A 12,254-nucleotide genomic window follows, 5' to 3' on the forward strand; every position below is an offset into this window, starting at 1 on the left:
CTGGGATTGGAACCTGTATCTGCTCATGCCCAAGCAAATGATTCTTTGGTAGGGTTGTGCAGTCTCTCCTGATGGGTCTCTCCCACTGGTTACATATGAATTCCGGGCCTAGACTGGTCCCTCCCTTTGCAATTTCCTCACACATCAGCCCTAGAGGTGAGATGTCACTCACCTCGGCCTCAAGACTACGTTCCAGGTGAAAGGACCCTAAGCATTTGGATGCAGACAATGGGGGTCAGAGCAGCTTTTGGTCTCCCCACCTAACAGGCACCTGAAATCAGCTGCACCTGCCTCCATAGCAACTCCTCGTAGGCGGCCTAGGCTTCTGGGCACAGCTGGCTGATTTGTAGTGGCTATGGGGCTTTCAGGAAGCCACCACCCCAAGCCTCAGTCGGCTCAGCTGTGAAAAGGGCAGATTCAGAGCAGAAACGCGGAGGCCTTACACTGGCCCGGCAGCATATGTCCTTCCAGCCCAACAGATACCTATCGTGTGCTACCTACTCTCAGTGCCCTTTGCAGCAGCGAATAAACAGAGCGGCACTGCTGTCCTTAAGGGGGTGTGGTCTCTCAGAGCAGGAGCCACGCCCCAACCCCCACCAAGCTGTTGGTCAGTTCTCAAGCATAGTCCTGTGGTGAGGTGGGCTTCTGCGTCCACCGTCACCATCGGTGACATCTATACTCCCTGGCAAGTCACCGTGGCCAGGACAAGGACAAGGAATCCCCACAGCACTGTCGAAGGGGCAAACAAGAACGATCGAACCGGCACCCAGGCGGCTAGGCCAGAGCCCCGAGTCAGCACACACGATTCGAGCACGCACAGAGGACAAAGCCCTGTATGACAGCAGCCGGCCGGAGGCAGGTGGGCAGTACTGTGCAGCACTCGAGGGCAGAGACACCGAGCAGGGGCAGCCAGCGGCCCAGCAAAGTTTCTTCTGGCAGAGGGGTGTTGAGGAGGGTTGGGGGGGCGACGTGAGGGGGCGCAACTGCATTTGGAATGTTTTTCTTAAGCTGCCGGCTGGAAGAGGGGTGTTGAGGAGGGTTGGGGGGCGACGTGAGGGGGCGCAACTGCATTTGGAATGTTTTTCTTAAGCTGCCGGCTGGTTCCCCGGTATTTGTTTTCACTGAACTCTATGCTCTTTATATGCCTGAAATATTTTGCCACACACCAAAAAAGGCGCAGGGTTTGGGAGGCAAAGACGAGGATGCAAAGCCAGATGGTGCTTTGCAGCCGTGGGAGCTCAGTTTCCTCCTCTGTGAAGCAGGGGCCACAGAGCTCCTGAGCTCCCTGCTTCTCTGAGTATAAACAAGACTGTCCATAAAGGGCCTGGTGCAGCCTGGGGCCGGCCAGCACTCCCGCTGCAGGGGGGAAGTGCCCAAGAGGATGGGCAGCAGAAAACAGGCCTCAGGCTCAAAGGGAAAGGGGTTTGTTCGTCCCAAGGCCGTGGCGGCCTTCACTGATTCTTGGCAGATGACGCATCTGGGGCTTGGGGATTGGGCAATCTTGGTCCCTGGACCAGGACACGCAAAGTCACGTCCTGGGCTGCTGGACTCCCTCCAGTGTCCCCCGTCCTCCCCTCAGACTGTTTCTGCTGGGCTGCCCAGGCCCCCTCTGAGCCAACAGGCTTGCAGCAGTCAGGCTGCCTCCCTGCCCTGCTGTCCCCGGCCTCTCCCGAACCCCCACTCCTCATCCTCGAGGTGGAGCTGCAGCTGCCTTGTACCCCAGCCAAGCCTCTCTGACGGTCACAGGCCCCAGGCTTTCACAGGTGCGGCCGAGCATGTGGAGCGGGCACCCGATTCCTGGTTCAAATCCAGGGTGTGACCTCAATGTTCTCAACCCTCCACTGGGCTGCTGCCACCTCTACAAAGTGTGGTGAAGACCTACAGACTGCGCCCACATGGCAGAGGGCATTTCAAAGGCATTGGGGTACACCAGGGCCTGGCTGCTGGCTGCTGTCCCATTTGCCCGATGCCTCCCGGCCTGGGCACAGGCAGCACTTCTTGTAGAGTCCAAGGAGTGTGGAGAATGTGGGGATGGAGCTGGGCAAGACCTGGGGTAGGAGGTGGGGGCGGGGGACCCCTGCATGGGCTCTCAGCCACCCCTGCCCAGCGCAACCACCTTGCTGGCACCAGCACAGGAATTTACCAGCATTCCCCAGAGCCCACAGGTACTTCCAGGGCACAGCTGGGAGAGGGCAGCAGAAGGGAGTGGGCAGGGCTGTGAAACCTGGTTTCAGATCACGACGCATCTGGGGAACACTCTTACGCATCTGGGGAACACTCTTACTTCGTCCCTGCCCTTCCCTCTTCATCCTACTCTAGATGAGGTGTCCTTCCCAGAGACCACAGCCCCGGTTCTGCCTCGGCCACTCGGTGGGAGTCTTTGGGGGAGAGGCAATTCCCCTCTCTGGGCCTCAGTTCCCCCACCTGCAAAGTGGGCTGGATGGCACCCACTTTGTAAACAAGCCCACAAGCCTGCAAAACCAGAGTTAGCAGCATTCCCATCCTGAAGAGAAGGGCAGAGCCACGAACTGGCGCAGCCGCAGCAGAGAGCCAGAAGCTCATGAGCAGGTGGACAGGCAGCTCGCAGCTGGGAATCGGCTGAAGGCGGTCTGCTCGGAGGGCGCAGCCCCGCAGGGCAGGCACCCAGGCGCTTGGCACAGGTGCTGGCACAAACTCTCAGCAAGTCAAGCCCTGTGGAGCTCGAGGATGCTGGGTCTCACTTCCTGCTCACTTTCTTCATCAGCTAAGTAAACAGAACAGACCAAACAGACCTGCTGGGAAGAGGGGACAGGACTGTGCATAAAGGACCTGCAGACTGTGGGTGCCCAGTAAATGCTGGCTCCGTGCCCCTCCCTATCTGTCTACCAAGCTGGCACCAGGAGGTCCTGGTTGTTGGCGCCCCAGCTTGCCCCAGGCCCCCACCAGGCCCACAAGCAGGCCGGATGTTTACACTGGCCGGTCAGGGGCCCTGCCTGCCTGAGACAGGCTGAATAAACACCCGCCTGCTCCGTGAGCTTCTTCCCACGGCCATCTACCTCCCAGGCACGTCTTCATTCATGGGGGCCTCCACCCCACTCAGGATCCTCTGTTTACTGACTCTCCCTGAGAATTGTGTCTGGGGCTTGATGCATCCAGCTGATATCTAGCAAGACATCCTGACCCGGTTCACAATGTCTGGACCGGGCCAGCGAGAGGGGCGCACCAGGCTGAGGCTCAGTTCCCTCCTCTACAGCATGGGGGTAACAGTGGGGCCCGTCCCACAGGACATGTGGTGACAGAATGGGGCAATAGTGTAAAGGCATTGATCCCAGTGCCTGGTTCATGGAAGGTGCTGGAGAAATAAGGTCTGAACATATTTTTAATTACTGTTTTATGGGTTTGGCCAAAAATAAGTGGGTGCCTGGGGCTCAGCTGTGCAGCCACCCTGACAGTGCCCAGCTGGCAACCTGAGGGTCAGAGATGGTCTCCCCTTGCCCGGGGTCAGCTCTATCGTGACACGCAACACATCCTCTAACCCATACCAGGTTCAGGTATCTTCGGGGCCACCTGTGCTGAAGGTAGTATCACCCCCACCTGATGGCGGAGGAAACAGGTTCCGAGAAGCAGCTACCTATCCCAAGTCCCCCACCAGTAGCAGAGCTGTGACTCAGTCCTGGTCCTCCGGCTGGAAGGAACATCTTGGCACTTGCTCTTTTCTCCTGGGGGACATAAGACGCCACCAACATCATAACACAAACCAGAAACTGATAAGGGCCTACAGGGCAGGCCAGACAGTCGGCTGGTGACATTTACAGAGTGCGACTTGCCTTCCTGAGGCGTCTGAGTAAAGGACATGGATGAATTCCCTACAGGAAGTGCATATCCTGTAGTGCCAGGCCCAGGAAGGGGCTCTGTTGGGGGCTGGGCTGGCAAGCTGACCACAGATTGTCCTTCCCTGGGCACCTGTGCCTTCACAGGCACTCGACACCTAAAGGCTGTACATCCACCGGGCACCCAACTCGACACACCATAGAGCTCTTGTGCCATCCCCAGCCATCCCATCCTGCAGAAGAATTCTCATTTTAGAAGGCGAAAGTGAGGCTGAGAGAGTGAAGGATGCTTCCCCGAAACCACACTGTTTGGAAGGGGCAGCTGTGTCTGGCTCCCTAAACTGGGACCCTGGCCGCCTCTCCGTCTCGCCTCCCTCCTCTCCCCAGGCTCTTTGACAGCTGCTTCCCACCCCCAGGGCTCACACAGCGTCACCTGGACAGAGGAGACCTTCCTGAGGTTGGTATCCTATCCTACTTTATAGGCAGGGCAAATGAGGCTCGGGGGGTCTCACAATGAGCTGACCAAGTATTGCCATGCTCTCTGTGAAGTGGGCGCAGGTCAGTAACACCCACCTCTAGCCTCCTGGCAGGTGTTTCCCTTCACAGGCAGGCGGGCATCTTGGCCCAGCAGAGCCAAAGGATCCCAGTTGCACAGCTGTCATGGAAACACCAGAGGACAGGTGAATGGCCAGCCTCTCTCATCAGGCCAGTGTAAAGAGCAGGCCCAGGGGTCACTCGGGGCTGTGCCAGCACCCCTCTTCACCTGCCCCAGGGTCCCAGGCCTCTGAGCATCAAATGGAACAGGAAAAGCACCAGTAAGTTATGAATTCAAATCCCATCCCTGATGCTCACTTACTGTGTGACCTTGGGCAAATTACCTGCCTTCTCTGGGCCTTCTCTTTAAAACAGAAGCGTGAGTTCCAATCCTGACCATACCACTAACTGCCTATGTGATATCAGGTGAATGACACACTCTCTGACCCTCAATTTCCTCACTGTTTGGAGGGTGGGCAGGCCCTGGGGCTGCAAGGTTTGGGATCAGTTAGTTCCTCACACTGCCCCTAAGGTTCTCAGAGAGTGGATCTGTATCCACAGAGGTTTGAGGATTCTGCTAAAAACCTGTGCTGATGCCTCATTTTCATAATGTTCAAAATCCCCTCCAGTTCTGCATTCCTCCCCAAAAGCCTCTTTTCACTCTACTATAAAAGTCCCCCAGGATACTCCTCAGCGTGAGTTCATGCACTGGTGTAACCTGGTCAAAGACAAAAACAAAGCCTGAGGAGCAGGTAGGTGTCCCCTGGGGGGGAGCCCCGGGGATCCACACACCTCAGACACTGGGCCAGGTCACTTAGTTTTTTTTGGTTTGTTTATTGTTTTTTCTAAGATTTATTTATCCATACAGAACTGGGGTACAGGCCAGAAGTGCAGGGAGTGAGAGGATTCCCCAGAGACAGAGTGGGGAGCAGAACAGGCAGATCGACAAAGTACACTGCTGAGGGGAGCAGCGGGCGGGTCAGGAGAGGTCTGCTGCGCCCTATGGGTCAGCTCCCTGGCCGGGGTTTGTGCTGCAGTGGCTGCGATAGCTTCACAGTGCTGTGCTTTAACCTGTGTGCCACCAGGGAGGGCCCTCACTTAGGTTTTTTTGTAAAGGTAATTCTAAGGTTCTTTTTTCTTTATACCTCTGACCCTTTCTCTGTGCCTCCACATGCCCCAACCTCAGAAACCTCAGCTCTTTTACCAATATCTGCTAGTTTATAATTATTTTGCTTTGTTAGTTCTATTGTTTTGTTTCCTTATATAACTCACACATGTGAAATCACCCAATACTTGTCTTTATCTTTCTGGCTTACTCTGCTTTTATAATCCCCTCAAGTTCACTCCGTTTTGCTGAGAGCTGTACTGAATTCTACTTGGGCATGGAAATCACCTTTCCTTTACCTAATCCAATTATTAGTGGGCACTTAGATTGTTTTAAAACAAATATTTCTGTGCCTGCTATGTGCCAGTACTGTTCCAGGTGGATGAACCAGGGACTAAACAGACCAAATCCTTATACGGTAGTGGGAGGAGACAGAGAAATTAAATAAACAAATGAAACAGGAGTTTGTTCGGTTGTGCTAAGTGCTAGGGAGAAAAATCAAGCAGGGAGCAGTGGACAGAAAACGAGAGGGCCGTTTTTAGCAGGACGGTCAAGAAGGCCTTTCTGAGCAGGTGACATCTGAATGAAGACCAAAAGGAAATGCAGCTGCAGGTGTTTTCTTTTATGTTTCTCAATTGTGGGTGGCAATTATTGGCCATGTTTTTACAGATAAGGAAAGTGAGTCTCAAAGAGATAAAGCTAAGGTCACCTGGAAAATAAGAGATAGGGGGCAGGGGACCCTTCCTTTCCTCTCTGGGAAGGTGGGAGCAGCGCCTCTGGCCACCCTGCCCAGCCCTGGCAGACAGCATTAATGGATCAAATCCATCCCTCCTCCTTCCCTCAATGAAGCCAGACCTCCAAATCCTCTGAAGAGACACTGTCAATCAATGGGTGGGCACAAGTTCCCTGTCCCTGGGGGCTGCTGAAAAGAAGACCCCAGGAGAAGGAGATTAGGCAGAGGACGTGGGAGGGGAAGCACCTCTAGGGAATTAGGGGTTCCATGCAACAGCCCCCTGCACACCTCCCCAATGTCTCAGATTTGATGGAGGTAGGGGGAGAGTGGGGCAGCAGGCTCCTGAGGACGCTGTGTGGGCAGAGGAAGGGGGGGGGCGAGTGCTGGCTCGGGGTGGACCCTGCAGGCTAGCCCAGCACAGTCCTGGGTGACCGGTTCTCTGCATATCTGTGGTTCATTGACGTCACTGGGTCTGACTGCCTCAGACAACAGTCGACTTGGAATCTCTCCCTGGTGGCGAGCTGCTCTTCAGAGCTGAGAAACAAATCTGGAAGGAAACACCAGGGTCTCTCCCCACCTCTGCCCTCCCCTGCTTCTTCCCACATCAAGAGAAAACATTTCAGGGTTGAAGAAATGACTCATGTTCCCCCAAGAGGGCCAGGGTTGAGCGAGTCAGGCTGGAAGAGCCCACGGGCCTGTTCAGGAGGCCCGTGGGGGCCCTGGGGTCCAGGTGGCCAGCGAGGAGCATGGGTGGCCAGAGGGGTGCTGCTGTCCTCACCCAGCCGAGAGTGGCTGTGGGTGTCACCAGCACCCTGACAGAGAAGAAAGCTCCCTGGGGACTTTATTGAGCGAGCTTTATGGCTGAGTCACTGACACCTAAGGACAGCAGGAAAACCCACTTCCTCTTAAGCAATCCCATCCGTGGAGGGATTAGAGATTGCCAGCAGAAACCTCACTTACAGTTGTGCAGCATTTGTTCTTGAAAGTAAGTTGTACAACAGATGGTTACAAAAGGCAATGTGCGTGCTGAAGTCTCTCCATACACTGGCCTGAATCGCATGGAGACGCCCCCCAATCCAGATGGCCCGAATCACATGGAGACGCCCCCAATCCAGATGAAGCGCATACAGGGCGGTGAGCTGGCTGGCTGTCCGCCAGATCCTGCGGGGACTCCCTCTGCACACACCTGCCTCTGGGCACCTGCAGCCGGCAAAGCCAGGGCCCCACCTGGAGGACGCCCCTCCTGAGGGAGAGAAGTAACTGCACCAGGAGGCCAGCACAGCACCAGCTCCTCTTCCAGCTCCAACCTTGCTTCCAGCGGCCGGACCCCTCCTCAACAGGCACCCTGGCTCCCTCAAGCCCCAGCTGGGCTTCCAGAGCAACTGCCTCCTTCGCACCTTCCTGTCTTGGCTGTGGACCCCTTCTCTGACCAGAAGTTCACCAGGTCTTAACCCCAGAGTCAGATGCCCTCAACAGCCTGCAAAAAACACCTCTGAAGTCACGAGAACACTGGCTAAGCCATGTGACCTCGGTCACGTCACCCAGCATGCCTCAGCTTCCCCATCTGTGATGGCTCGCAGCCTCTCTTCAGACGAGGCAGGCAGGAAATGAGGCACGTGGGCCCGGATCACAGGTCCACCTCCAGTGCGGCACACACAGGCCAGACACAGTGGGAAATCGGGAGGAGCTGCACGGCTGGCTGCGGGAGTCCTGGGCTGCCTTCTGCTCTCTGCCAGGGGCTCAGACCCTGGCTTCCCTGGGAACTCGCTGGTGGCGCCTTCCCCCCCCAGCCCCCCCCAGCCCTGGTTTCCATACCTGAGCGCCTGCTGGGGGAAGGGCCAGCGCGTCTGGCCTCCCTGGTCCTTTCCAGCCCCACTTCTTCCACCCAATGCTCTGAGTCAGCAAGAGCTGCTTCCCAGACTCGGTTGCCACCCAGCACATGGCTCCCCGAGCAAAAATATCCATGCGGGGGAGGGTGGGGAGGCTCAGGGGGGGCACGAAGCAAGAGCAGGGAGGGGTGGCAGAAGGGAGCGAGCACGGTTCCTGAGCAACAACGAAATGTCCCCAGTGCCTGGGGGTCTACACACACCGGAGAGACTGGGGTGTGTGTGTGCTGGGAAGGGGGGCTCTGTCCCTGGAAGAACAGGGGGTCCTATTCAGGCCCAGGCCCAAGGTCCAAGAGCAACTCTCAGCAAGAAGCTCCTTAGGGATAGAAGACTCTAGAATATTGTGATTATAAAGAAGGGGCCTGAACCCCAAAAGGAAAGTGGGGCTCAGATACAGGGAAGGAGGTTCATGTTGAAAGTCAGGCTATCCAGACCCCAGGAAGGGGGGGCGCGGGGGGGCGGGAATGACAAGGAGAGACTGCAGGGCTAAATGTTCCTTTAACTGATTATCTCCAGGTCTAATTCACAAGACAAGGCTAAAGGGGGAGGACAAGGAACTCTTAATGGCGGCCAGCTCTAGAGGTTGGGATGAGGGGGTGCGTCTCCTTGGAGCGCCCCCTTGAATAAGTCTGGAGTCCCCACTGTGTACTAAGTGCCAGGCGCCAGGCAAAGAAACAGAACAAAGGTCTTCTGCTTATGGCATGTTTCATTCCAGTAAAAATACTAAATAAATCAAACAAGGAAGCAAGTGCATGCCACAGTAAAATGTCACCTAGGGATGTGTCTGAGGCCAAATAAATTCATGTAAGAAGGCAGGGGACAGTATGGGGTTGCTCAGTGGTTCCAGCCCCACCTTCTGGGGCACCCCCCACTTCTGTGGACTCCTTGAAAGCCCAGGGAGGGCCTCAGGGGCACAGAGGTCACAGAGCAGGAATCTGGAGGTCAAAGTGCTTCAAAGCAGAATCTGTGCCCATAAAGCAGCCCCCTTCCCCTGAGCCCTGCAGGAGGCCGGGCCTGCAGAGAGGAGCCAGGGAGCCAGGCTGGCCTGGGGGAAGGACACTGCAGAAGCAGCTGCTGGGCGTCTGGCCCAGAGTCTGAGCTTCACGGGAAAGCGCTGGGTCCGGGCTCCCGGTACAACATCTGGGCTCCGGCACTGCCAAGTTGTGTGACCCAGACCCAGGGCAGCACACCCAGCCATTCTGGGTTCTGTGTTATCACCTTCAAAGCAGTCACCCAGCCTGTCAATCCCACCCCTCCGCTTCTGTCTGCTTCTCCCTCACCCCTACCCCTGGACTGGGCTGAATCTCCCACTTCCATTCTTGCCCCTCTTCCAAGTCCATGTCCATTCAACACCCAGCGTGAGCTCAGGGAGAGGCTAGTTGGCACCTGTCACCTTCCAGATGGCACCCCTCCCGGGGTAGGTGGAACCCGCCACCCTGCCTTTTCTTCCTTGGCAGGCTTCAGTGGGGTCTTTGGTGGAGAAGAAAATAAACCTAAGTGGAAGCCTAACACTTAGTAACGTGCTCTCTCTGCCTGCTACTGTTGGGGTGAAGTGCAGCCCCTTCCCCTGGTGACTGCAGAGGCCAGTCCCCAGCCACCCTCAGCTTCACCCTGGGGCACTCCTGACCTTACTGTCTGCTCCAGTTACACTCTGTGAATACAGTCGCCTACTCCAGGGCCTTTGCACATGCTGTTTTGCCTGGCCTAGAATTCTCTTCTCTCCATCTTTTTACCAGGTTAGCATTTAATCCATGCTTCAGATCTGTGCTCAGGGCTTCTTCCTGAGGGAAGCCTCCCCTGCACCTGCTCACCCTGCAGCTCTTACGGGGGTGGGCTCCTCTGACACCCGCCCCCAACAGTATTCTAACGAGAGTACTGCACTTTGCCTGCTAGCTCACTTTCTGCAGCTGGTGCCGGTACACAGTGAGTGCCCAGAAAGTGGCACTCATGGCCACCTTCCCCTTCCTACATTTACCTTCTTATGTTTACCTGGCTGGCAGAGCTGGGCTGCATGCCTGCAAGAATATACAGGAGTGGGCAAAAAAGAACAGTGCGGGGCTCTGGGGAGAACACAGCATCTGAGGGATGTGAGTTCTAATTCCAGCTCTGTTGTTAGTAGGAGAGGTTTGACTTTGGCCCAGTCAACCAATCTGTCTGAGCTTCAGAGAGATAATCATGCAATTAATTAATGCAATTAATGCAAGATTAATAAACACTTTATACACACTGGTCACAAATATCCTCATTGTGACTAGTCGAAATCTCTTTTAAAACTACATTTGCCCCATCAAGCAACATTGTGATGGCTGGAATAGCAAAATAAAACACGTAGCACAGTGCTAGCAAGTGGTATATCTTCCCAGCACAGACAAGTGATAAATCAGGGTTTCTACAGTGACCTGTGGCCTTTCAGCATCAGAGTCAGAGAGTCTGCTGGAGTCTAGGTTCCTACACCTGACGCCAAACTGGCTGAATCAGATGTCTGGGAAGGGGGCGATGAAATCTGCATTGCTGGGTTTGAGGGGCTGCAATCACATAACCTTTCAGTGTGACACTAACCTGCAGTCCCTGGGCGCCCCAGTGATAAGCCCAGAGGTTATCTGGGCGAGAGCATCTGTCACCAGAAAGGCAAATGGCCTGCCATAAACTGCTTTGCTTCCTGATGGCTTAAAAGCCTGAGTTAGACAAGTCAAGGTGTAAATTCCGGCCTTTACTTACTTGCTGAGCTGTGTACTTTGGGGGGATGGCTTGATGTCTCTCAGCTGCTTTTCACAGGTTTAAAATATTGATAAACAATCCCTACCTACGAGGGTTGTGGGGATGATCTGGGGAAGTGACTTATGCAAAAGCACATTTCAGGGACTGAGGGGTGGAGAGTTGAAAAACAAAGTAGGAAATGCTTCTTTGTCTCTCATGCCTGCTCGCACCACAGGTGCACAGGTGGTGGAATCCAAGCGTTGTCTCGGGACATGAGTCCTGGCCACGTAGTGAGGGAAGAAGAAACCCTGTCACAGGCTTATCAGCCTGCACCCCTGCATTTAAAACAGGCAGGTGGTGGGGGTTGCAAGGAGCAGATGCAAGGGCTGGCAGGAAATGGCTGCACCATTGTCCTGGGCCCCTATGAGTGGCCTGGGTTCCAAAGAATCACATCTCCCAAGACCAGGCCTTCAAGGGCAGAGAGACCAAGCGTGCAATATGGTGAGAACACAGGTTCCAGAGCCAGCTTGTTCAGCTTTAAATTCTGACTCTGCCACTACTGATTCTGCCTGGCTGGCAAACTCCTACTTGTGCTTTAAGACCCAACTCTAGTATGAAATTCCTGGGTCAAGTTAGTTATCCACTACTCTGCCCATACACTCAAATATTGTTCAGCAATTTGCCTGTTGACCTGGCTACCTCCACACAGGCCTGGGGGTTCCTCAAAAGCAGGGACACCACACCACGTCTCACCATGCACTCTGCACATGTTTTAGTTGGAATTCCAAGTTTTCCACCGCCTGAGCTCCTCCCCTCTCCACTAAATACTTCCTATTGTAATTATTGTTACTCTCCCTCATATGAAATCTTCATTTCCCAGATTTGAACTGTTGGAACCTTTTTCCCTGAAGGTCTGTATCAGCCTGGGATAAGGCTGGTGATTAAGAGAGACTGTACAGAGACCTAACATTAACTTGTTTACCTTCGGGGGCTGCAAAGGACTCTCATGGAAGGCCAAGGGCTCTAAGTCCAGGAGCCTGCCTGGTCACAGCGGGGAAGAGCTCATTACAGATGAAGCGCTCTAGTGCAATAGTTAGGAACTTCTGCTCTGTGGCCAAGCAGACTGGGTGCAAATCTTGTTCTGCCATTGACTGACTGGGAGATATCCATTATCGCTCTGTGACTCCATTTCCCCACCTATAAACTGGGAATAATAAATAGGTCCTAGAATTGATGGGAGGATTAAAGAAATTTATTTGTTTATTAATTAAAGATATACTTATTTATGCATGCAAGAACTGGGTACAGGCCAGAGGTGCAGGGAGTGAGAGGATTCACCAGAGACAAGAGTGGAGAGCAGAACAGGTGGATCTATTGAAATACACTGCTGAGGGGAGCAGCAGGCAGGTCAGTAAGGGTCTGCCACACCATGTGGGTCAGTTCCTTGGCCGGGGATCAAACTTGCACTGCAGTGTCTGGTGACAGCTTCA

General features: G+C 54.7%; 1 protein-coding gene across 1 annotated transcript in view; it reads right to left on the reverse strand.

The window, feature by feature from the left end:
* The window catches only part of ECE1 (endothelin converting enzyme 1), a 71,228-nt gene extending 63,178 nt beyond the window's left edge, over positions 1-8,050 (reverse strand). Inside the window, exon 1 of the mRNA XM_012722440.1 lies at positions 7,997-8,050. The gene's annotated coding sequence lies outside the window, so the exon portion shown is untranslated. The remainder of the gene's footprint in view (positions 1-7,996) is intronic.
* Positions 8,051-12,254: the final 4,204 nt, after the last annotated feature.

This window comes from Condylura cristata, unplaced genomic scaffold (genome assembly GCF_000260355.1).
Source record: "Condylura cristata isolate star-nosed mole 26May11 unplaced genomic scaffold, ConCri1.0 scaffold00008, whole genome shotgun sequence".
NCBI lineage: Eukaryota > Metazoa > Chordata > Mammalia > Eulipotyphla > Talpidae > Condylura > Condylura cristata.